This window comes from Geotrypetes seraphini, chromosome 4, assembly GCF_902459505.1.
Source record: "Geotrypetes seraphini chromosome 4, aGeoSer1.1, whole genome shotgun sequence".
In the NCBI taxonomy this organism is placed as follows: Eukaryota; Metazoa; Chordata; class Amphibia; order Gymnophiona; family Dermophiidae; genus Geotrypetes; species Geotrypetes seraphini.
Window position 1 is genome coordinate 133,349,750 of NC_047087.1, and position 22,761 is coordinate 133,372,510.

A 22,761-nucleotide genomic window follows, 5' to 3' on the forward strand; every position below is an offset into this window, starting at 1 on the left:
ACCATGCCATGCCATTCACACTGTCTCCTGATACAAGAAGTATGATCATGTGCCTCCCTGCTTGTTGACACAGTACACTGCAAACTGATTTTCCAATTGAATGAGGATAATTTTGTATATCAACTAATCTCTGAAAGCTGTTAGAGCATTCTACAGGGCCCTTAGCTCTAGGAGACTGATGTGAAGCTGAAATTCCTGAGTGAGTGACAAATCCATCATCAGCATCTTGTGAGGAGGAGGAGAAATTTGTAATGGGAGTACCAGGATCAAATTTTGCAGAGTTGTTGATCTAGAACAGAAGTGCCTCCTGTTGGTACCTTGTGAATTCTTTTGCAATTTTCAGATGACAATGTACATAGAGTACAAACTTACACATTCACCCAGTAAATAGGGTACAACAGATACCTTTAATATGATCCTAGCAAAATAATCAGTTCACTTAGCTTTTAGTTATAGATGAACAGTAATCATGATGATCTCTAACTGGGGAAGGGGGTATGAAGGGTCTGGCCTGCAGAGATTTGTAGTTATATTTCCACAGTGCACGGAGATGGAAGATCAGAATAAAAAGCCAAAGAAAAAAAAAAAGCTATTTTGAAATTCCCTTAAAAATTACCAGTGCATAGTACAATTATACTCTTGCTCTGCCCAGATTAGGTGACACAGAACCTGACCAGGCTGATCAGTTGGCACCTGGCCAGGGTAACATATGTATATATACAGAAAATGAATGTTTTCTATCAGTTGCTGATAAAGAGAGAGAGCGTGTGTGTGTGTGGGGGGGGGGGGGGGGGGAGGGGTATGAAGGTCTATGGCTGTAGCAGGGGGATGCAGAGTCAAAGCAGTGCAAACATGGGCATGTTAAGATAGGAAAAACAGATGTGAGGCTCAAGGTAAGGCCTTGGATACCTAGGGAGAAGGCTCACAGACGATGTGGGCCCAAGTTTCACTGACAAAAGCAGGTTTGTTCCATTCTGCCTCATTCCACCTCTTAAAAACTGGGGTCACACAGGTGTATCATACGTAGGATCGTCAGGACTAAGATTATTTATTGCAAAATGCCTGTTGGATGTATAATGGGCCTTCTAAGAAAACAATGAAAGTACTGTATTTCTAATATACAATTCATTCTTATAGTTACTTACAGGAATAAGACAAATCAAAATTACCAACAATTATGTTAGGCATGTGCACAATAGCACTAATACTATATGAGTATTATTCAGATCTTCTTTTGCCATTGTTGGCAATAATACTTCTGTGGAATGTAACAGTTCATGATAGTCTTGTGTAGAGAGCTGCTCTCACCATTCTTGTCACACGTGGAAACTTCTGTCTCATTGCATGGTCAATAGTAAGTTCAGCATGAGGTAGCTGACATATCTGTTTCAAGTTGTCATCAGTGTCAGCCCAGGTGCTATCAGATAGCTGAAGTCAGCACGCTTGTAAGAGTGGTTTCACTGTTTGCAGGTGCTGTATCTTGTGGGTAAGAACAGAAACAGCAGTAACTGGACAATATCAGGTTCTTATTGTATCTAAAATCTCCTTTCCTAGGTTCACAAGTTCTCACAGCACTCGGACATAAAACTTTCCTTGTTTGACTACAGCCTGTCCTGCCTCAACGGGGACACTTGTATATGTCTATCTCAAAAGACCTGTACTACCACCTCTGTTATGTGGCATTTGTCTGTGCATCTCTCCCTTATGAGGAATGTATAAACATTAGTGTTGGGTAGTATTAACCTTACAGGTGTTCTTAATACTGTGTACTGCCCTTCTTACCTGATCAGGATATCTGATCAAGTGCCACAACTGGGCATTACTCCTGTCTCCAGACTCTGGATTTCAGGTTCTGAGAACAGTAAACCCATATGTTTAAAATATGGTGTGGCTCCCCCCAGGTGGATGGTTGACAGCCACCAGTGGAATTGCCACTCCACTTTGCACCCTCGAGTTCAACATGGATCTCTTCCCCACCACCAGCAAACCATATGTGCCCCTGCGCCATCATCATCATCCTCGCCCGCCACTTGCTGCTGCATCAGTTAAAAACTACTGGACTTCCTGGAGCTTGTGAGCGCAAGCTTCAGCCTCGGCCTCCCCTCCCCCTCCCGAGCTCAACGAAGCTCCACCGCATAGCGTCACGGTCAGCTAGCAGGTGAGGAAGGTTTAGAACAGTCGAAATCCTTACGCCCATGTTGTGCCCACTGCCTACCGATGTCTTCCATCTTCCTTCTGTTCCCCTCTAAAAAAAAAAAAAAAAAAAATCAGTTCTGACTCGGCCACTAGCGCTTTTTTGGGGGGTCTGGACTACCCACAACACTTTTCTGTGGTTTAGTTGGTGATAAAACAACTCCTTTTCTACACCATCGGAACTACCAGCATATGCTAGCTTAACATAAAGCCTTCCTCACCAGCATGCTGTACTCAAGAGACAGAGAAAAAGGGCGGAGGGAGAAGCGTGAGTGAATTCTAGTTTAGCTTGTCAGCTATTGCACGAGACAAGCTTCCGTATGTGAAAGCTGGTTGGTAATGACTGGCTAGGCTGTACCAAGTCTCCCGAAGCAAGAGGGGGAGTCAGGAGCTGCGCTTAGCCGAGTAGAACAAACAATAGACCCCTGAAATCTTCGCCCCCAAAGGTGTTTTGCGGCCACGGATTACAAGTAAGGAGACTTTCTCCTGTTTCTTACCTGTTCAGTTGCTTTCTTCAGTTTCCCAACCTTCAAAGAAAGAAATCGGCAGGAAACCTGCATAAAGAGAGGTGAGAGGCCTTGCAATCTGAGATTTGGAAAGGGTGGGGGGGTGACGGCGGCAGTGGATGTTTCAATTACCCGACACGGGGACTCCACGAGTGTCTCTCGAGGATTCCATGTAATGTTCTAGTCTGCTCTTGGGCTTGTGGGAGGAGAGCTAGGCGATTGCTCAGGACTCAGGAGCCAGTTGAGGATATGCAGTGATTGCAGTAAAGGCCGGTGTGTGGTGGAGATAAAAACTAAGGCTGCTCCTCATTTTCCTAACCAGGCGCAGATTCCAGCAAAGCAAGAAACTTCCGAAGCCTTGGAATTGACCTGCTGTATATGTTTTTTTATGCTTGTAAAAAGGGATTTTCTTATAGTAATAAAAGTGTGGCTTCATTGAATATGTGTTCTAAATTTAAAGGAATTATACTTCCACCTGTTGGATTTTGTGACTTTTTAGGGGGTGGGGTATCTTTTTTTTCTTATGGTTGAGAAGAGCACTGGGAGAGCAGGTTTGCTTGAAAAAAATTGTTCCATGAGCTCTTATTTACTGGGAATTAGCCGAGAGATCCGGATTCAAAAGATTATGTTGTTAGTTGTGGTGGTGCAATTAGAGTTTAGTTACACATACACAATACTTTGTGGTTGGCATAGGAAATTAAATCACGTTTGAGTACATACATACAGCATGATGTGTAAACTCGGTTTATTGCTGCTTGTAACAATTAGAGGCCCTGCGGGATTAAAATGAGTTTTAATCATTTCAGTCTTGGATTTTGGTTTATATTTGGAAAGGTTTGAAATAAATGGCTTTATTGCTGCTTGTGATACTTTCATGAGGGGAAAATACTGACTGTTAAATAGAGATGCAATTTTCCAAACTACACATCTTTCATTGACTATCTCATGTTTTTCTACTTTTTTACTCTGGATAATTTTTACATTACGCTCACAGATAATCCAGTTTTCTCCAAGACCATAATGATAATAGACTTCTGCAATTCCAGATAAGTATTTGGGAATCTATTTTCAGGTAGACTAGTCAGACTTTCAAGGTGACATGGTGTTAGATCAAGCCCAACTAGCATTCATAAAAGTGGGGTTTAAGGCCCAGTGTTCAAAAGCCTGCCATGCAAGTAAGACTGGTTGTAGCCAGTCTTAATTGCAAGGCAGCTCAGTCTCCCACACTCAAAAGTATTCTTGGGGGTTTCTACCAATTCCAGTAGTAACCACCACAGAGAACCCCGTGCAAATATATTGCAAGGAGCACTCCTTGTAATGCACAAAAGGGAACTTCCACCTCCTACTGGGCAACATTTTCCTGCAGGTCTGGAGCTGTCGGTAGCTGTTGTGCGCCTGTGTTGTTGGATATAGGTTTCTTCAGAATGCAGAAGCATGGGACACACACTCGTATAACAGACGCACAACAGCTGCATCCATATCGACTGTGTAAAACACAGTCCAGCGGTCACGGGATCTGTTGTATACTGGAGCCTGGCCTTGCCACAAGCTGTACAGACCCAAAAGTGTTGGGAGCTCAAGAGAAGTGGCGGTAGCAGGGCTTTGAATGAGGTTCTGGAGAAACAAATTTCTTGCTGACAGCCCAGGGATCAGGAGCTGTACTGGACCTGCGTAGAAGAGCTAATTAGCTCTACTGTGCATGCATCAGGCACAGTTCCTCCCCCATTCTTCTGGATACTTAGCATAAATAGTGTATATATGATTTGCATGCTATTTATCCTGAGCATGCCATGGAAACTATCACTCCCAACCTGGTATTTTTTTTAGCAGGTTTCAGGAATATGAAAGAGTGATGAGGCTGTATTGTTTTTATTTATTTTTAAAAATTTTATATTCTGCATATCCTGCAATTCTACATGGAATACAATAAAACATCCCAAAAAAATAAGACATACAAGAAACGAATTAAGTAAAAAAAAATAAATTACACTAACCTTATTGTTGTAATCTGCTTTGAATAAAGGCAGAATATAAGCGATAAACTATCAACTTTGTGCGTCTTGCTCTAAGTAGCCAGAACTAGATTACAAACTGATCCAAACTTATGTTACAACATCTGGTTTTCATTAAAAGCTCATGTTTAGCAACAGAAATTTGAGATTTGTGGGGGTTTTCTTGATAGTGGGTTGGGGTGACAATAGTATTAAAGTGAGTTCCAATTCTGCTTGGGTGTAAGAAAGATATATTTTGGGGATTTGCAGTATGCTTGTGACCTGGACTAGCCACTGATGGAAATGCTAGTCTCCAGGGGTGGGGCACATCTTTTTGCATAGCCAAAATAAAATAACCAAGCTCCTTGATGCTGGTTGCTGCTGATCTAAGGGGCAAATTTTTGGTAGGGCCATGGTCCCTGTAGTCTGTTGCCCCCCTATTCTGTTGCTTTTGCTGGGTTCAGTGGACCTTGGTTTGTTTCAGCATGACTTTTCACATGTTCTATCAGAGCAGAATTTACCCTCATCCTTTTATAAACTTTTTATAAGAAGCATTAGGAAAACATACTGAATATATGCAGCAGTGAGGTAAAGCTGCCCTTGTTTATTTTTCTCTCTTCTGTTTTATTACTTTATTAATCTTAATTTTTAGTGCAATAAGTAAATCATTCTTGAACACGTGGGTTGTGTATCTCTGAACTTGACATCTGGTTTAGAGTAGAGGTCTGCATGGGAATGGGGATTGCGGGAATCCCACGGGTCCCACGGGGACCCCCCTCTAGCCAACGGGACTCCCATGGGGATGGAAGGCTTTGGAAGCAGGGTTTGTCCATATAATATAATGGACACATCAGCCTTAGTAAAAGAGGGGGTTTATAAGTTAATTACCTGAACAGAAAACAAAATAGGGTTCCACCAAAGAGATTCCACAAGGAAAACAGCAGCGCAAACACAAAAGAAACTGTGGAATTGATGATCCTGTCAGAAGTAATTGCTGCTTTTTATGGGGACGGGCGGGGATGGAGGTAATTCCTTGCGGGGATGGGTGGGGACAGAGAGGATCCTGACGGGGACGGGTGGGGGTGGAGAGGATCCTGGCGGGGATGGGTGGGATTTCTTTCCCCGTGCAATTCTCTAGTATAGAAAGCCTCATTTATATTGTTCTGCTCTGCCTCTCATCACTCTCGGCTGTCCTCCAATTCCTCAGTTTTACACTCTACTTGCGAAGTGGTAGGAACCTGTCTGTTCTGCTCATGTTTATTTTTCTTTAATTTCAATTTTGTTCTCCGGTCATGAGGCTTTTCAGTACTGCAGAGGCTTCCGGTCTTGGGACATCTCTGGCTACTAGAGAACACAGATTCTGAGGACTGAAGTCTGTAGCCAAGAGGCAGCCTGCTTAGCCAGCCTGCACTAACAATTCAAGAGCTCAGGGGCCGTTCCCTTAAGAGCAAGGCTTGCTCCGGGTTTTGTTTGCAGAGAGCTTGAGCGCAGGTTGAGTGACTCCCATGGCAATTTTTCACTAGGATCGGGCACTGACTGCATCATAAGAACATAAGAATAGCCTTACTGTGTCAGACCAATGGTCCATTAAGCCCAGTAGCCCGTTCTCATGGTGGCCAATTCAGGTAACTAGTACATGGCCAAAACCAAAGAGTAGCAACATTCCATACCGATCCAGGGCAAGCACTTCCCCCATATCTTAATAAAAACTATGGACTTTTCCTCCAGGAATTTGTCCAAACCTTTCTTAAAACCAGCTATGCTATCCGCTTTTACCACAACCTCTGGCAATGCGTTCCAGAGCTTAACTATTCTCTGAGTGAAAAAATATTTCCCTGCAATTTCATCGAGTGTCCCCTAGTCTTTGTAATTTTTAACGGAGCAAAATATCAATCCACTTGTACCCGTTCTAGTCTTCAATCATATCTCCCCTCAGCCTTCTCTTTTCAAAGCTGAAGAGCTCTAACCTTTTTAGTCTTTCCTCATATGAGAGGAGTTCCATCCCCTGTATGCATATGGGTTCTGATTGGGGGAGGGGGGGGGTTGAGGTCTCAGTCTGGCCAGTTGGACTGAGGCGCAGTCTGAAGAAACAAGCTATTCCAGTTTCCAGGCTTGTCTGAGACAGAGGTTTTCTGACTGCATTTTCAGTCCAAGCAGCTCCCATCACCAGCATAGCACAGGGAGAACAGTCAGTTAGAGCCTATGAGAAAAATCGAGTGGTCTGCAAAAGTGATTTTAAGGGTTTCTAGGACTAGGAACAGGGACCCCACTTCAAAAAATCCTATTCCCTGAGTTATTTGACCATTTAGCTCCCAAAGGCCGTTTTTGGCATTAAAATTGCTGCTGTGGTGGCTATCTTGGATTTCCCGATTTTAAAATAAAAGCCTCTGTCCCCTTCAAAACACCTCACTTTGACTCAAAATTGGTCTAGATGGATTCCTCAGGCCAGGATACTCAGGATTCATGTCAGATTTGTGTTGGATGGCCACCTGAGGACCATCCATGTGGCAGAAGGGGGGGGGGGGGAACGAGAGCCATTGCCTAAGCCCCAGCCCCCTCTTGTCTCTCTAGGGGTATAGGATCCCAGATGGCTCAAGTTTCAGGTCAAAGATCCTTTCTGGAGCTTGGAAATGAGTGTGTTCCCAGCGAAGTGCAGCCACAGATCTGCTGTTAAACCTCAGGGTGGAGCACAGGAGCACCTGCAAAGTCCCCCTGGATGGCCTGGTCGGGCTTTTGCTCTGGAATTTATTAGTATGGTGTACAAAGCATACTTGAACTACAGTGGTCACGGTGATTCCGCAAGGGTTGCAACACTGGTAGTACCAGGGGTCCTCCCACTAAGAGTGCAGTTTTCCCACAGCAGAGCCATGTACAAGTTAACGGGGTTTCAACCAGAAGACTGGGATGAAGAGAATTCTGTATCTGTGCCTTTACTTTACCAGTCTGGATCCTCAGTAGCAGGAGATTCTGTATTGTGCAGGGGAGGACCACGTGGTAGCCCTGGACCTCAGAGAGGATATGATGATGCTCAGGTTGTTTAAGCCCGCAGCGCTTCTGGAGATAATTACTGTATCTCTCCAGGAATTAAAGATGGAGCCTCCTCAGACCTCTGCTGCTCAGTGCTTGCTGATGAGCAGCACTAATAATCGGGCCACATGCTTTCCCTCCCATCTGGACATTATTAAGATGCTGCAGACGATTGGGAAGTCCCGGAGGGGGCCTTTTCAGGTGGCTAAAGCCATGAAAAAACTTTTGAATTTCATCAGCTGTTTATTTCTCCGAAGGTGGGTTCTCTAGTGGCACAAGTGACCAAGCATACCTCCCTCCTCAGTGAAAGAGGGAATCAAGAGGTGACCCGGGAAACTACAGACTGGTGAGTCTGACCTCAATTCCGGGGAAAATGGCGGAAGCACTGATGAAAGAAAGCATCGATGAACATTTTGAAAGAAACGAACTTCTGATAACCAGCCAACATGGATTCTGCAAGGGGAGATCGTGCCTAACTAACTTATTGCACTTTTTTGAAAGAACTAACAAACGGATGGACAGAGAGACCCCATAGACATCATATACCTAGATTTCAAAAAAGCCTTTGATAAGGTGCCTCATGAACGTCTACACCGGAAACTGAAGAACCATGGGGTGGAAGGAGACGTACATAGATGGATCAGAAACTGGTCGGTGGGTAGGAAACAGAGGGTAGGGGTGCAGGGCCACTACTCAGACTGGAGGAGGATCACGAGTGGTGTTCTGCAGGGCTCGGTGCTCGGGCTGCTGCTATTTAATATATTCATAAATGATCTAGAAACAGGGACGAAGTGTGAGATAATAAAATTTGCGGACGACACCAAATTATTTAGTGGAGCTCGGACTAAAGAGGACTGCAAAGAATTGCAAAGGGACTTGAACAAACTAGGGGAATGGATGACGAGATGGCAGATGAAGTTCAACTTTGAGAAATGTAAAGTATAACATGTGGGAAACAGAAACCCGAGATACAACTATATGATGGGAGGGATGTTATTGAATGAGAGTACCCAAGAAAGGGACTTGGGGGTAATGGTGGACATGACAATGAAGCCGAAGGCACAGTGCGCAGCGGCAGCTAAGAGAGCGAATAGAATGCTAGGTATAATCAAGAAAGGTATCACAACCAGAACGAAAGAAGTTATACTGCCGTTGTATCGGGCAATGGTGCGTCCGCATCTGGAGTACTGTGTCCAATATTGGTCGCCGTACCTTAAGAAGGATATGGCATTACTCAAGAGGGTTCAGAGGAGAGCAACACGTCTGATAAAAGGTATGGAAAACCTTTCATACGCTGAGAGATTGGAGAAACTGGGTCTCTTTTCCCTGGAGAAGAGGAGACTTAGAGGGGATATGATAGAGACTTTCAAGATCATGAAGGAGCTTAGAGAGAGTAGAGAGGGACAGATTCTTCGAACTTTCGAAAAATAAGAGAACAAGAGGGTATTTGGAAAAGTTGAAAGGGGACAGATTCAAAACAAATGCCAGGAAGTTCTTCTTTACCCAACGTGTGGTGGACACCTGGAATGCACTTTCAGAGGACGTAATAGGACAGAGAACGGTACTGGGGTTTAAGAAAGGATTGGACAATTTCCTGCTGGAAAAGGGGATAGAAGGGTATAGATAGAGGATTACTGCACAGGTCCTGGACCTGTTGGGCCGCTGCGTGAGCGGATTGCTGGGCACGATGGACCTCAGGTCTGACCCAGCGGAGGCATTGCTTATGTTCTTATGTGTTGAAAGATTCACAAGACTGTAGGCTGGATTTTGTCTTTAAGAGACAGTTTGAAGCCGCGGCAACAGTGGCTTCATATATTGCATACGCTTGCCATTCAAGGTTACATCATGCTCTGGAGACAGATCAGTTTCTTATGTCAGAAGTGAATTCTGTGACAAATGCTCTTTAGGATCTATTTAGGGTCTTGAGCAAGGTCTCATGCTATTTTCACCTATAGGATGGTGTGGATCAGATAGTAGACAGGAGATTCTTCCTCTAAGGCTACTCTGAGCAAATTGCCTTTTAAAGGTCAAGTGCTCTTTGGTAAGGGTCTTGATGATCTGTTGGCCAGCGTACAGGATCATAAACCAAAGTCTTTACTAGATTTCAGGCTCAGGGCCCTTATGAAGTCAGGCTGAAATAATTTTCACAGCTTTAGGCGCTCTCACCAGTACTTAGGAAGACCTTTGGTCCAGAGATCATTTCAAGGTTTGAGGCAGATTTGGAGGGGGGGGGGGGGAGGGCAAGCAGCCCCAGTCATCAGTATCCTGACCCACAGCAGCCCCCAAGAAGAAGCTATGATGCCAGGTCAGGAACTGTATCTCCAAGGATAGGAGGGAGGTTGTCGACCTATTGGGAAGCATGGGTGAGGATTACTTCAGACCGCTTGGAGGTAGAAATCATTCAAGAGGGGTACAAGCTAGAGTTTTTGTCCCATCCTGGACCTATTTGTGGATTCTCCAGCCATCCTGGACCTATTTGTGGATTCTCCAGTAGGGAAGCCAGAAAAAGCACTTAGAGTTCGTGTGACAGTAAAGAGGCTACTAGATCTAGCAGCCTTAAAAGCTGTCCTGAATGAAGAATTGGGTGTAGGCGGATACTCCGTATACTTATCATGCCCAAAAGAGACTCGGAGAAGACTGAAGGCTAATTCGGGATCTGAAGTCTGTTAATGCTGCCCTCAAGATACTGTGCTTCAATAAGGTGTGTCATTGCCTCAATGGCGCTGGGGGGATTTTTCGCCTTTCTGCATATCCCCATTTTTCTAGTTCACAGGAAGTTCTTAAGGTTCCATGTTCTTGAGCAATGCTTCCAGTTCTCAGCCATGCTGTTAGGGCTGGCCATGGTGCCACACACTTTCACCAAGGTGATGGTCATAGTTACAGTGCACTTGTCTAAGGAGCGGATACAGAGGCATCCATAACTGGATGATTGGCTACTATGAGCTCTATCCAGATGTGAAGGAAAGACAGCAGTGGAGCATGCGATCCAGTTTCTGCAGAGCCTAGGCTGGGTGGTGAACTTCCGAATGAGCATCCTGGAGCTGACACAATTCCTGGAGTATCTGGGAATCTGTTTCAACACAAAGGACGACAGGTTTTCTCCCGAAAGCCCACAGAGAGAAACTTGTGCATCAGATCAGGGAGTTTCAGAACAGGCCAGCACTGCCAGCTTGACATTACGTGCAAATCCTGGGATCCATGGTAGCAACTATACATGCCCCATGGTGAGGGCACATTTTATGCACTTTCCAGGATACACTCTTGTCCCGTTGGTCCCTACAAACAGAGATGCATTGTAGATGCTCCTGTCTCTGGCTACCATGTTATCCAGGTTTACTCTCACAGGGCCAAATCACCCTGGCGGATCCAGAGTGCTTTGGTCTTATGGTATGGCTCTTGAGCTTGCAACTGTAGAATGGAAAGGCTTTTCAGAAGTGGTTATTGCTACTATATTAAGGTTCAAGAACCAGACAACTTTGGCTGCCTATGCGAAGGCCTGGAAGTGCTTAAGTGTGAGAGCCCTGTCATGGCTCAGATTTCTTTGGTTCTAGCATTCCTTCAAGATGGTCTTGAAAAAGGCCTGACAGTTAGCTCCCTCAAAGTACAGATAGTGGGTCTGTCGTGTTTCAAGCCCTAGACTAATGGAAGGCTATTGGCATCTTGTCCAGATGTGTCCAAATTTTTAAAGGGAGCTTTACATCTGCATCCTCCAGTATATCAGCCTTTCCAACCTGGAATCTTATCCTCATTCCGTGATCCCTCTCTAGAGCTCCCTATAAAGCCTTTGGAGAAGGCATCAGTGTTGGGACTTGATAGTTAAAACATCGTTTTTAGTGGCACTCATCTAAGCATGGCGGGTGTCTGAATTGCAGGCTTTATTCTGCAGACACTGGGATATTCTTGATGAAAGTAGTCTCCATTTTCACGTCAACCAGGAAGTACAGTTGTCGGCTTTCCCTCTAGTCGAAGAAGAATGATAAAGTCTGAAATTACTGGACGTTCGCAGTGTTGCTTCATTATCTGGAAGTCACTAATGAGATTTGACTGCCGGATCATATCTTTGTGCTGGTGGGTACTAGCCACCAGGGCCGGCTGGCATCAAAAGCAACCATTTCTAGATGGATTTGTATGGCCGTTTCTTCAGCGTATATCGGAAGCGGAAAGCGACCTCCGGTATCCTTAAAGGCACATTCCACCAGGAGCGTAGCTTCCTCCTGGGCAGAGTCGAGAGCAGTTTCACCTGAAGAAATTTTTAGAGCGGCCACATGGTCCTTCCTTCTTACATTCACAAAGTTTTATAGGATGGATATAGCGGCCAAGCTGGATACCAGATTCAAATGTTCAGTACTTTTCAGCAGGCTCATTTGTCCCACCCTAGATGCTGGGGACTGTTTTGGTACATCTCACATACTCAAGAATGATGAGCCTATTGTACTAGAAGTAAAGATTAGGTACTTAATTATTAATAATCTTCTTTGTCTGACCAGACAGAGGAGCGCAGAGAAAGGGGGGACATGATAGAAACATTTAAATACATCACGGGCCGCATTGAAGTGGAGGAGGAAATGTTTTTCTTAAAGGTCCCACGGCGACAAGATGGCATCCGCTAAAACTTAAAGGGGGAAGATTTCATGGGGACACAAGGAAATACTTCTTCACCGTAAGGGTGATTGATCGATGGAATGGTCTTCCACGCCAAGTGGTCGAGGCCAGTAACTTGCTCGACTTCAAGAGACGTTGGGACAAACAAGTGGGCTTGCTACAGAGTCATGCTTAAAAAAACAGACTCATGGGAGAGGCAAAATTTGTTAAGGGAGGGTTCTCGAGTGGGCAGACTTGTTGGGCCACCGGCCCTTTTCTGCCATCATACTCTGTTTCTGTATTTCTATGTTTCTATCATTCTTGAAGCCCACCTTGTCAGATGTTCTTTACCCTTCTTTTTTGTCTCGGATATGTCAGTATTACTGGATATCTGATTTCTGTCCTTTGTCCAGCAAAGTCAAGGATTGAGGAGTCCATTCCTATTTTGAAGAGACCAGGAGGTATCTTTTAGAACTCCAATACAGTTAGTGCAGGTCACACCAAAGTGGGTGGCTTGTTTGTTTTACCTCATTATGTTATACAAGATTCATGTTTATTTCATGTTATATATTGTAATATGAGCACAACAGATTTGTTTCTTATTGAAAGTCCCCTCCTCTCTCTTATGTTTCTTCTCTAGAACGGCAGAAAACATTTTTTTACCCAGCAGTATCTTCAACTTTCTTTAATAACATAAACTTAATATGTGGTGTGCTCGGTGCTCCTGCAACCAACTCAGTGAACAGACTAATTGCAAGAAGAACTATCATAGCATCACCGTTTTCCTCAATTTCACCACTATATCTTCAAGTCCACAACTCATCAATTAATGAAAGAAAATTGTAAAAGTGTCACTTATCTTTATGAACTGAAGGGTTCTTTGGTGGCGAGATGCCTCTCAATTGTTGTATATATCATCTTGAATATGAACCAGAGTCTGTTGGCACATGAGGTCGCCGCTCAATCCCCCAGTGATTATGTGATGTTCAAATCAAAGTTGTCAAACACATATCCCAAATTCAACAAAAGTCCAAAGGATGAAACAAAAACTAGATAATAATCCATATAGTCAAAACTTGAGAAATCCATTTAATCCAAAGCATTCATCTCCCCAATTCTGGCCAAGTTTCTCGTTCGTTTTTTCAGGAGGAGAATAATATAGAAGTGCTTGAAAAAAGACAATCTCAACGCTGCACCAAGCACAAAAAACAAAAATATATAAATAACAATACTAATTTAAACCAATAGAAAAAAATGGATTTACTTATCAAGTGGAGACCAACTGGAAAGAACTCCAAGTTGCAGATGAATCATGACATACTAGCCTAGGTAGGATACTCTCATTTCCAATGTGGGCAACAGTGTATTTTGCAAACATGCCATTCAAATGACAGCATTAAAGCATCCTCACGACACAAGATGGTTGCTTATGCGGAGACATACTGACTGCACTTCCAGGGGGTTGGTATACTGTATCGTGTAACACCCCTAATATAGCAAACTTAATTATCTGTATATGGATTTTATTTTACTTTATTACATGTTTTTATTCAGTTATGATTGTAAACCATCTAGATAATTATATCAAATGGTATATCAAATGACGGTATATCAAATGATAAACTTGGAAATTTGTGGCTTATATTATATTGGCCAAACTAGCTGACAGATTAAAACTCAGAATTGCAGAGCATCTTAGCACCATTCACATGAGTAAAATAGAAGCCCCTTTGACTACACTGTAACCAATGGTTAGTTAGTCTGTGGACCAACTGAGATACACTGTATTGATTAAGTTGCAACATTCAATTGGTAGTACACATCTCCCTCCGTATTTGCAATTTCAGCATTTGCGGTTTCGATTATTCGTGATTTTTAGCTTGCTGGTTCCTCCCCCCCAAATTATGTCAGCTTGCATAGAGAAATTGATGATTCCAAGCGTTTACAGAGAAAATCGCTGATTCCCAGCGCTTTCTTCACCGTGTTTTGCCTCTCCTTCAGGAACAAGCCAGGTCTCCCACCATGTTATTCGCGGTTTCACCATATTCACGATGGCTTTTAATAGAAAACAGCGAATAACATATGAAAAAATTATTCGCGGTTTTTCTGTATTCACGGGTCTGTTAATCCCCTATTACAGCGAATATGGAGGGAGAAGTGTATTACATATTCTTTGTTAAAAGAACTGAGATTGATTTTTGAGTGTTGCACAGTTAAGCCTTATGGATTAATTCATGAAGTGGAGTGGCCCTTGGTATAGTGAAGAGGGTTGGCGTCAGTGCGTATCCAGCATAAGTGAAACCAGTTTAATCAATTTAGGTTGATTTAAGTAGTCTTGCTCCACATTGGACATTTTGAATAAATGAGAATGACCTAGGCTAGGACGCCATGATTCATCTGCAGCAGAACTTGGAATTCTCTCTGGTTGGTCTCCACTTGATAATAAATAAATTAACATTTTTTCTATTGGTTTGTTTGCACTGTTATTTATGCATTTTTGTTTTTTGTGCAGTGTTGAGATTCTTTTTTCAAGAACTTGTATATTATTCTCCTGAAGAAGTGATTTGAAAACCTGGCCAAAGTTGGGGAGATAAATGCTTTGGATTAAATGGATTTCTCAAGTTTTGACTATATAGATTATCTAGTTTTTGTTTTATCCTTTGTTTGGACTTTTGTTTGAATTTGGGATGTGTTTGGCCACTTTGATTTGAACATCACAATCACTGGGGGATTGAGCGGTGACCTCATGTGTCAATGGACTTTGGTTCATATTCAAGATGATATATACAACAACTGAGAGGCACCTCACTACCAAAGAGCTCTTCAGTTCATAAAGATAAGTGACACTTTTACTATTTTCTTTCACTGATTGATGAGTTGTGGATTTGAAGGCCTAGTGGTGATATTGAGGAACACGTTGGCACTATGATAGTTCCTCTCGCAATTAGTCTGTTGTTCACATGAGTTGGTTGCAGGAGCACTGAGCACACCACATATTAACCATTTCCTATCGTAATAAATTTTACGTTACGCTGGTTCCAATCGTAATTATTTTAGCAAAGTTTTTTTATTATTCACCGTTATCATTTACGGCTATTGTAAACATAATGTAAATAAGCCATAAGTCTGTAAATTCAAATATTTTGTGTTCCTGGCTCTTTATTAGTCCATACTGACTGTTTTTCCACGATGGCAACGACATTTTTGGAATGTCCCGTCATCCGGGACACACGATAGGAAAAGGTTAAGTTTATGTTATTAGAGAATGTTGAAGATATTGCTGGATTATAAAAATGTTTTCTGCATTAAAATTTATGTAGTTGATATAACAGATTTTAATCTACTTTTCCCATAAAGAATAAATCTTCTCTAGGACTGACCATCTGCTTCGATACGAACTGAGGAAATGGAGGATAGCAGAAAAATGTAAATGAGGCTCTCAACATCAGATCTCGCGATCAGAGATATAATAGAGAGTTATGTGGGAACAGAAATCAAACCTGTCATCTGACAATACTGAACATTTTTTCTAAATCAGTTTTTCACACTGATTTCAGACCTGTTATTAGTTTTTTTTTCAGTCATATAAACTTTTAAAGTTATGACTAAGGTTAGTTTATAGTGTTTTAGCATATAGGGCTTTAAGAATTGCAGCATCAATTTAAAGAAAGGTTACGGTATCTTTGGTCCAAAGTCAAATAAGCACACAACATAGCATAATTATACTGGACTGTGTTATTTCGCAACTAATATTTCTTCAAAAATGCTTAGAATATGATTTCTTTTTGTGAGTTGTGTCTGGATTGTCATAGCACAACATTCAGTAGTAGTCGGCCATCATACTCTCATTCCAGAAACCTTGGTAGTGATGCTCCGTTAACTGAATGTCCTGGTGAAAACGTTCTCCTTGCTCGTCGTTCATCATACCAAGATTTTCCAGAAAAAAGTCAAGATGTGAATGCAAAAAGTGTATTTTAATGACATGCAACAGCCAAGTTTCTGATATGAGTCAAAGAGATTCTGAACTCCTTCCTTGTATGAAGGAGACTTATGGTTGCCCAGAAAGTTTTCCATTGAATGCCTCCCAAGCTTCAAGCTCAGCTGCTGAGAGTGATTGCTTAAAATCTTCATCCTGCATAACGGACTTGATCTGTGGGCCTATAAATATCCCTTCCTTCAGTTTTGCAGTGCTGATTTTTGGAAATTTTTTAACAAGATGTTGAAAACCTGGCGAGTTTGCTTTACCCATGGCTTTTACCAGGTTCATCAACCCCAGCTTGATATGAAGAGGTGGAAGAAATATTTTATGAGGATCCACCAATGGCATAAATTTCACACTGCTTGTCTCTGGGTTATAGGTATCATTCAGCTGCCAGACACGCTTGACATAATGTTCAGCTGTAGATCTGCTATCCCACAAGTACAGGAAACAGCAGTATTTAGTGAATCCTCCTTGCATTCCCATTAGCATGCCAATGACCTTCAGATCACCACAGATATTCCACTGGTGTGTTTTATAACTGATTGCTTCTAGTAAATTCTTCATATTCTCATAAGACTCCTTTTAGATCAGCAGAATGGGCAATTAGCATACAGTGATACTTTGGTTTGCGAGCATAATTCGTTCCAGAAGTGTGCTCATATATCAGAGCGAATTTCCCCATACAAAGTAAGGGAAACTCACTTGATTCATTCCACATCCCCAAAAGACCCCCCCCCTCCCCCAAGGCCACTGGCGCGCTTCCAGGCCCCCACCGTCAATCACATCGTGTGTGTCCCCCTCGGTCCAAACCCTTACTGCGATGGGGCACCAGCACGCAGCACCAACCCACAAGAAGTGCTGGTGCCCAAAGAGCCTGCCGCTGCTGAGTCTTGAGCATCTGCACATACTCAAGGCCTGGCTCCCACTCTCTCCGAGAATCTCGGAGCCAGAAGGCCTTGAGCATGTGCAAATGCTCAAGGTCCAGCAGCAGCAGGCTCTTTGGGCACTGGCACGTCCTATGGGTTGGTGCTGCGTGTCGGTTCCCCATCGCGGTAAGGGTTTGGGCAGGGGGAGGGGGGATGCTGGTTTGCAGAGGGGAGTCAGTGCTAGGGTTGCGAGGCAAGATTTGCTCAAGTGTTTTGCTCGTCTTGCAAAGCACTTGCAAACCGCGTTACTCGCAAACCTAAGTTTGACTGTACAGTGGTATCTTGGTTAGTGAGTATAATTTGTTCCAGAAGCATGCTTGTAATCCAAAGCACTCATATATCAAAGTACATGTCCCCATAGAAAATAATGGAAACTTGGATGATTGTTCCACATCCCAAAATCTGGGACGGATAGTAAGTAGACGCAGAAGAGGGGAGGGTTAATTGACTTTGCCCAGAGTCACAAGGAGCTGCAGAGGAAATTAAACCCAATTCCTTAGCCAAAAGGAGCCAGAACAAACAAGACAGACTACTGTACCTTCCTCATTGTCCGACTCACTTCCAGCTTCTCCAGTGTCGGGAGCTTCACTGTGTGCGGCATGGTGGAGTACCAGCACCACTGTCACCTGCAGTCCAGAAATTAGTAGTCCTCCATGAAGCATCGCCCACAAGCTGGCTGCTAGTGTCTCCACCTCTAATCACCAAAAGTCCTCTAGCGGGGTCCTTTATTGTCAGCAGTCGCCTTTTTAGCAACCCAACGCCCGGCTGAGTTCGGGAAAGCACAGGATTGCCCTGTTTATGGTGAAATGGCAGCAGCCCTGAGTTCTCTTTTGGTTGCCAGTACCCTGCAGTTGGGTGGAAGTGGCTGAATAGGCACGTGCGCAGCTGGCAGGAGGACAGGCATCCACGCGACAGCCCTGGCGTTCTCAGACTTTGGCGATGTTGGAGGTGGTGCTGGTGTCTCCGCATATTGTAAAGGCTTGGCAGCAGCTTCCAGTGGCCTCGCGTGGACAGCCGGTAGCTTGGCAGCCCTCACTGAGGGGGTCCGGCCAAGTGGGTACCCGCAGCGTGCTCTGACCTGTCCCTTCATTTTCCAGCGACAGCAGCAGTTCGGGCTGGCCTTGCCTCTATCCCTTCCTCCCTGTACTCTCCAACAATCTCTCTCTCCCCCCCCCCCCACATGTGTCGCTCGGTGCTCTGTCAGCAGCAGCCTTTGCCTTCTGTGCCCTGCAGTCTTATACAGTGGCATTAATACCTTGTTCTTACAGACCATACCTCTACCTATGCACCCTTGCATCCTTCTAGGTTTTGCCATTGCTTTTTCAACTTGTTTTGCAACCTTAAGATGCGCTATCTTCCAGACCAGGTAAGGGAGCACACCAAACCAAGGGATCCAACAAACCAAGGATCCAACAAACCAAGGGCGCTAAGCCCCTAGAGTCAGAAAGGAGAGGCACGATGGAGCAATGTGGCCATTCTGGAGCAGCCATGCTGGAGAAGGTGCGGCTACCCCCACCCCCCACCTCTCTTGAGAAGGAGGTGTTTTATAGAGATGCACCCATACACTAGTTAAGGAGACCCACACCAAAGCCGACAAACTACATTTATTTAATTCATTTTCTAGCCCATCCTCCTCAACAAGTTCAGAATGGATTTCAGGTTTTAACATATATAATATAGGACTTACTGTACAATGTAACACTATCATGGCTATGGAGCCAATACAGTACTCCCCCAAAATTTGCTGGGGTTCCATTCCAGGAGCAGCTGCGAATTTAAAAAAAACGTGAATGCGGTTTAGGAGTGGATTGGAGGCGGGAGAGAGCTGCAGGGGCTGCGGCAGGTGCTAAAAAACAATATTTAACCTGACAGGCGGTTTGGCTGTGCAGAAGGCTGAGGTGGGAGGAGGGAGAGAGGAGGAGGAATCGGCTGTGCAGAAGACTGATTGGCTGACGGGGGGGGGGGGGGAGGGAGGGAGGAGGAATTGGCTGTGCAGAAGGCTGATTGGAATCGACGGCTGTGCAGAAGGTTGATTAGCAGACTCAGTCATTCCCTATATTTTCTGACCAGAAGGGAGCAGTCAGAAAATACCGCGAATGACTGAGTCCGCGAACCGCAAATTCGCAGGGGTCTACTGCACACCAATCCTTCAAGTCTGACTCCTGCTAATATTAGTCTTTAGATTTTTTGCTCTAGATCTAAAATAATGATAAGTATAACCTACATCCATAGAATGGAGTGGGGCACAGCAAGTCTTTAGATAAGCTTTATTTAAATCAACATATGAGGAAATAACTGTGAGATAAGAGATTACTGAAGCAAAAGGGAGAGAAAGTATTGTCAAGTTAGTAGAAGTTGTATGGAGATGTTAAAGCTGAGCCATAACACTTTCTGAGGGAAGATAAGATCCAGAATTAATGGGGCCTTTTTATAATAGAATTTCTCAGTTGAATTCCTGTTGGAGGAGGACAATCAATGGGACACTGTGTTACCTGGGTACAAATTATATAGAAAGGATAGAGTGGATCAAATTGGAGGGGGATTTGTGCTATATGTTAAAGAGAGAATTGAATCTAATCAAATAAACATTCTGCTTGACATAGAAAGCAGTGTGGAATCCTTATGGATAGAAATTCCATGTGTGAAGGGAAGGAATATAAAGGTTGGTTTATACTACCGTCCCCTGGGACAAAATTAGCAGACAGATGAAGAAATGTTTTCAGAGATTAGGAAAGCTGGAGAAATGGGCAACACTATAATAATGGGTGATTTCAATTACCAGATTAATAGGGAAGAGTATGTAAAATCAGCAAGTAACAAAGCTCATACTCTATAAACAAATATATCTATAGAACCCTCTACAATTCCATTCAGTACTGCCAAATAATCACTCACAGATAGAGGAAATACACCATCGCAATCATACACCACACACTAAATTCAAAGCAGAAAAGGATAACAAGAGAACCAAAAGAGAAAAAGAAAGTGGAGAAAAAGCCTCAGTTCAGCTTCATGGGCTCAAAAAACTCCACTTTCTCTCATATGGGCTCCGTTTTTCTGAATCAAAATGTTCACTGAATCAAGTATCAGCTGTAGCCACTTTCCAGTTGGAGATTGAAACATCCAAAAGTCTTGGAAAGTTCAAAAATCACTAACAGGCGCATATTAAACTCAGCGCATGAGATGGCAAAAAAGAGATACTTAGCTGCCGGTCATCTCATGCCTCTCGTACCATGATCCCCCAAATGAACATCAGGACAGCAGAACCTGACAGGGAACTTCTTTGTTTTGCCGAGGCTGCTTCAGGAGTCTTGCAAAAGCAACATTCAAAGATATCACTGCTAGTGCAATCAGTGCACAATGGCTCCGGGGATAAAGAAAGTCAACAGCAGCTGGTGAAAAATGCTGAGAAGGCTCCGCCCCCAAAAGGTCTAAACAAATAAGCTGAGAGGAGGAAGAAAAGCAACACCTCCGCCCCCACATGGTTTCCTTTGAAGTTTTCTTGAAGCTTATTGGGGGCTGGTCTTTGGACTTCCTACTTAGTCTCCTATTGGCTGGATGGGGGTGGAGGTGTTCCTTGTCCCTCTGTTTCTGCTTTGAATTTAGTGTGTGGTGTATGATTGTGGTGGTGTATTTCTCTATCTGTGAGTGATTATTTGGCAGTACTGAATGGAATTGTAGGGGGTTCTATAGATATATTTGTTTAAAGTATGAGCTTTGTTACTTGCTGATTTCAATTACCCCAACATTGACTGGTTAAATGTTACATCGGGGAGTGATAGGGAGGTATAATTCCTAGATGTCATAAATGAGTGCTTCTTGGAGCAACTGATCTGGAAACCAACAAGAAGGTGTGCTATTTTAGTTTTGGTCCTTATTGGAATGCAAGACATAGTACAGGAGTTAACTGTGTTAGATCTGTTGGGAAACAGTGATCATAACATGATCGAATTTGAGCTGATAGCGGGAATAATGTTGCAAAAGAAATCTAATTTTAATTTTTGAAAGGGCGACTATGATGAAATGAGGAAAATGGTTAAAAAGAAGCTAAAAGGATCAGTTGCAGAGGTTAGGACTGTAAACCAGGCGTGGATGGTATTTAAAAATACCATCGTGGAAGCCCAGACCAGATGTATTCCCCGTATCAGCAAGGTGGAAAGAAGAGGAAATGAGAGCCGGCGTGGTTAAAAGGTGAAGTGAAAGAGGCTGTTAGAGACAAAAAAAAATCCTTTAAAGAATGGAAAAGGATCCGAATGAAGAAAATAAGAAGAAACACAAGCACTGGCAAGTTAGATGCAAAGCATTGATAAAGACAGCTAAGAAAGAATATGAAGATAAACTTGCAAAAGAGGCAAAAACTCATAGCAATTTTTTTAGGTACATCAGAAGTAGAAAACCTGTGAGGGAATCTGTGGGACTGTTGGATTACCAAGGAGCAACAGGGTGCTCAGGGAGGATAAGGCCATGGCGGAAAGAATGAATGAATTCTTTGCTTCGGTCTTTACGGAAGAAGATGTAAGAGGTCTACCTGAACCGAAAATGGATTTCAAGGGTGATGATGCGGAGGAACTGAAAGAAATCTCATTGAATCTGGAAGATGTACTGAACCAAATCAACAAGTTAAAAAGTAATAAATCACCAGGACCAGATGTTATACATCCCAGGGTAATAAAAGAACTCAAAATGAAATTGCTGACCTGCTGTTAGTGATCTGTAACCTGTCGCTAAAATCGTCTGTAGCACCTGAAGATTGGAGGGTGGCCAATTTTTAAAAAGGGCTTCAGGGAAGATCTGGAAAATTACAGACCTGTAAGCCTCACTTCAGTGCCAGGCAAAATGGTAGAAATGATTATAAAAAATAAAATTGTGGAACACGTAGACAAACATGATTTAATGAGACTGAGTCAGCATGGGTTCAGCCGAGGGAGATCTTGCCTCACCAATTTGCATGACTTTTTTGAAGGTGTGGATAAAGGTGAGCCGGTTGATATAGTGTATCTAGATTTTCAGAAAGCTTTTGATAAAGTTCATCACAAGAGGGTCCTGAGAAAATTAAAGAGTCATTGGATAGGTGGCGAAGTTCAGTTGTGGATTAGGAATTTGATATCGAATAGAAAACACAAGATAGGGTTAAATGGTCATTTTTCTCAATGGAGGAGAGTAAACAGTGGAGTGCCGCAGGAGTCTGTACTGGGACCGGTACTATTTAACTTATTTATAAATGATCTGGAAATTGGAACGATGAGTGAGGTGATTAAATTTGCAGATGACACTAAACTGTTCAAAGTTGTTAAAACGCATGCAGATTGTAAAAAATTGCAGGCGTACCTTAGGAAATTGGAAGACTGGGAATCCAAGTGGCAGATGAAATTTAATGTGGACAAATGCAAAGTGATGGACATTGGGAAGAATAACCTGAATCACAGTTACTGGATGCTAGGGTCCACCTTGGGGGTTAGCGCCCAAGAAAAGGATCTGGGTATCATTGTAGACAATACGATGAAACCTTCCACTCAATGTGCGGTGGCAGCCAAAAAAGCAAGCAGGATGCTTGG

At 43.3% G+C, this 22,761-nt stretch overlaps 1 protein-coding gene and 1 long non-coding RNA gene across 3 annotated transcripts in view; one reads left to right on the plus strand and one right to left on the minus strand.

The window, feature by feature from the left end:
* Positions 1-411: 411 nt before the first annotated feature.
* LOC117359139 lies at positions 412-3,379 on the minus strand. Its single transcript, XR_004539165.1, has 3 exons — positions 2,691-3,379; positions 2,216-2,245; positions 412-1,479 (listed from the first exon to the last, which is right to left on the minus strand). It is a non-coding gene; the product is annotated as an uncharacterized LOC117359139 (long non-coding RNA).
* The window catches only part of BCL9 (BCL9 transcription coactivator), a 169,488-nt gene continuing 149,045 nt past the window's right edge, over positions 2,319-22,761 (plus strand). The window contains exon 1 of one of the 2 annotated variants that reach the window (XM_033941358.1): positions 2,319-2,761. The gene's annotated coding sequence lies outside the window, so the exon portion shown is untranslated. The remainder of the gene's footprint in view (positions 2,762-22,761) is intronic. The other variant, XM_033941362.1, reaches the window with a different exon arrangement.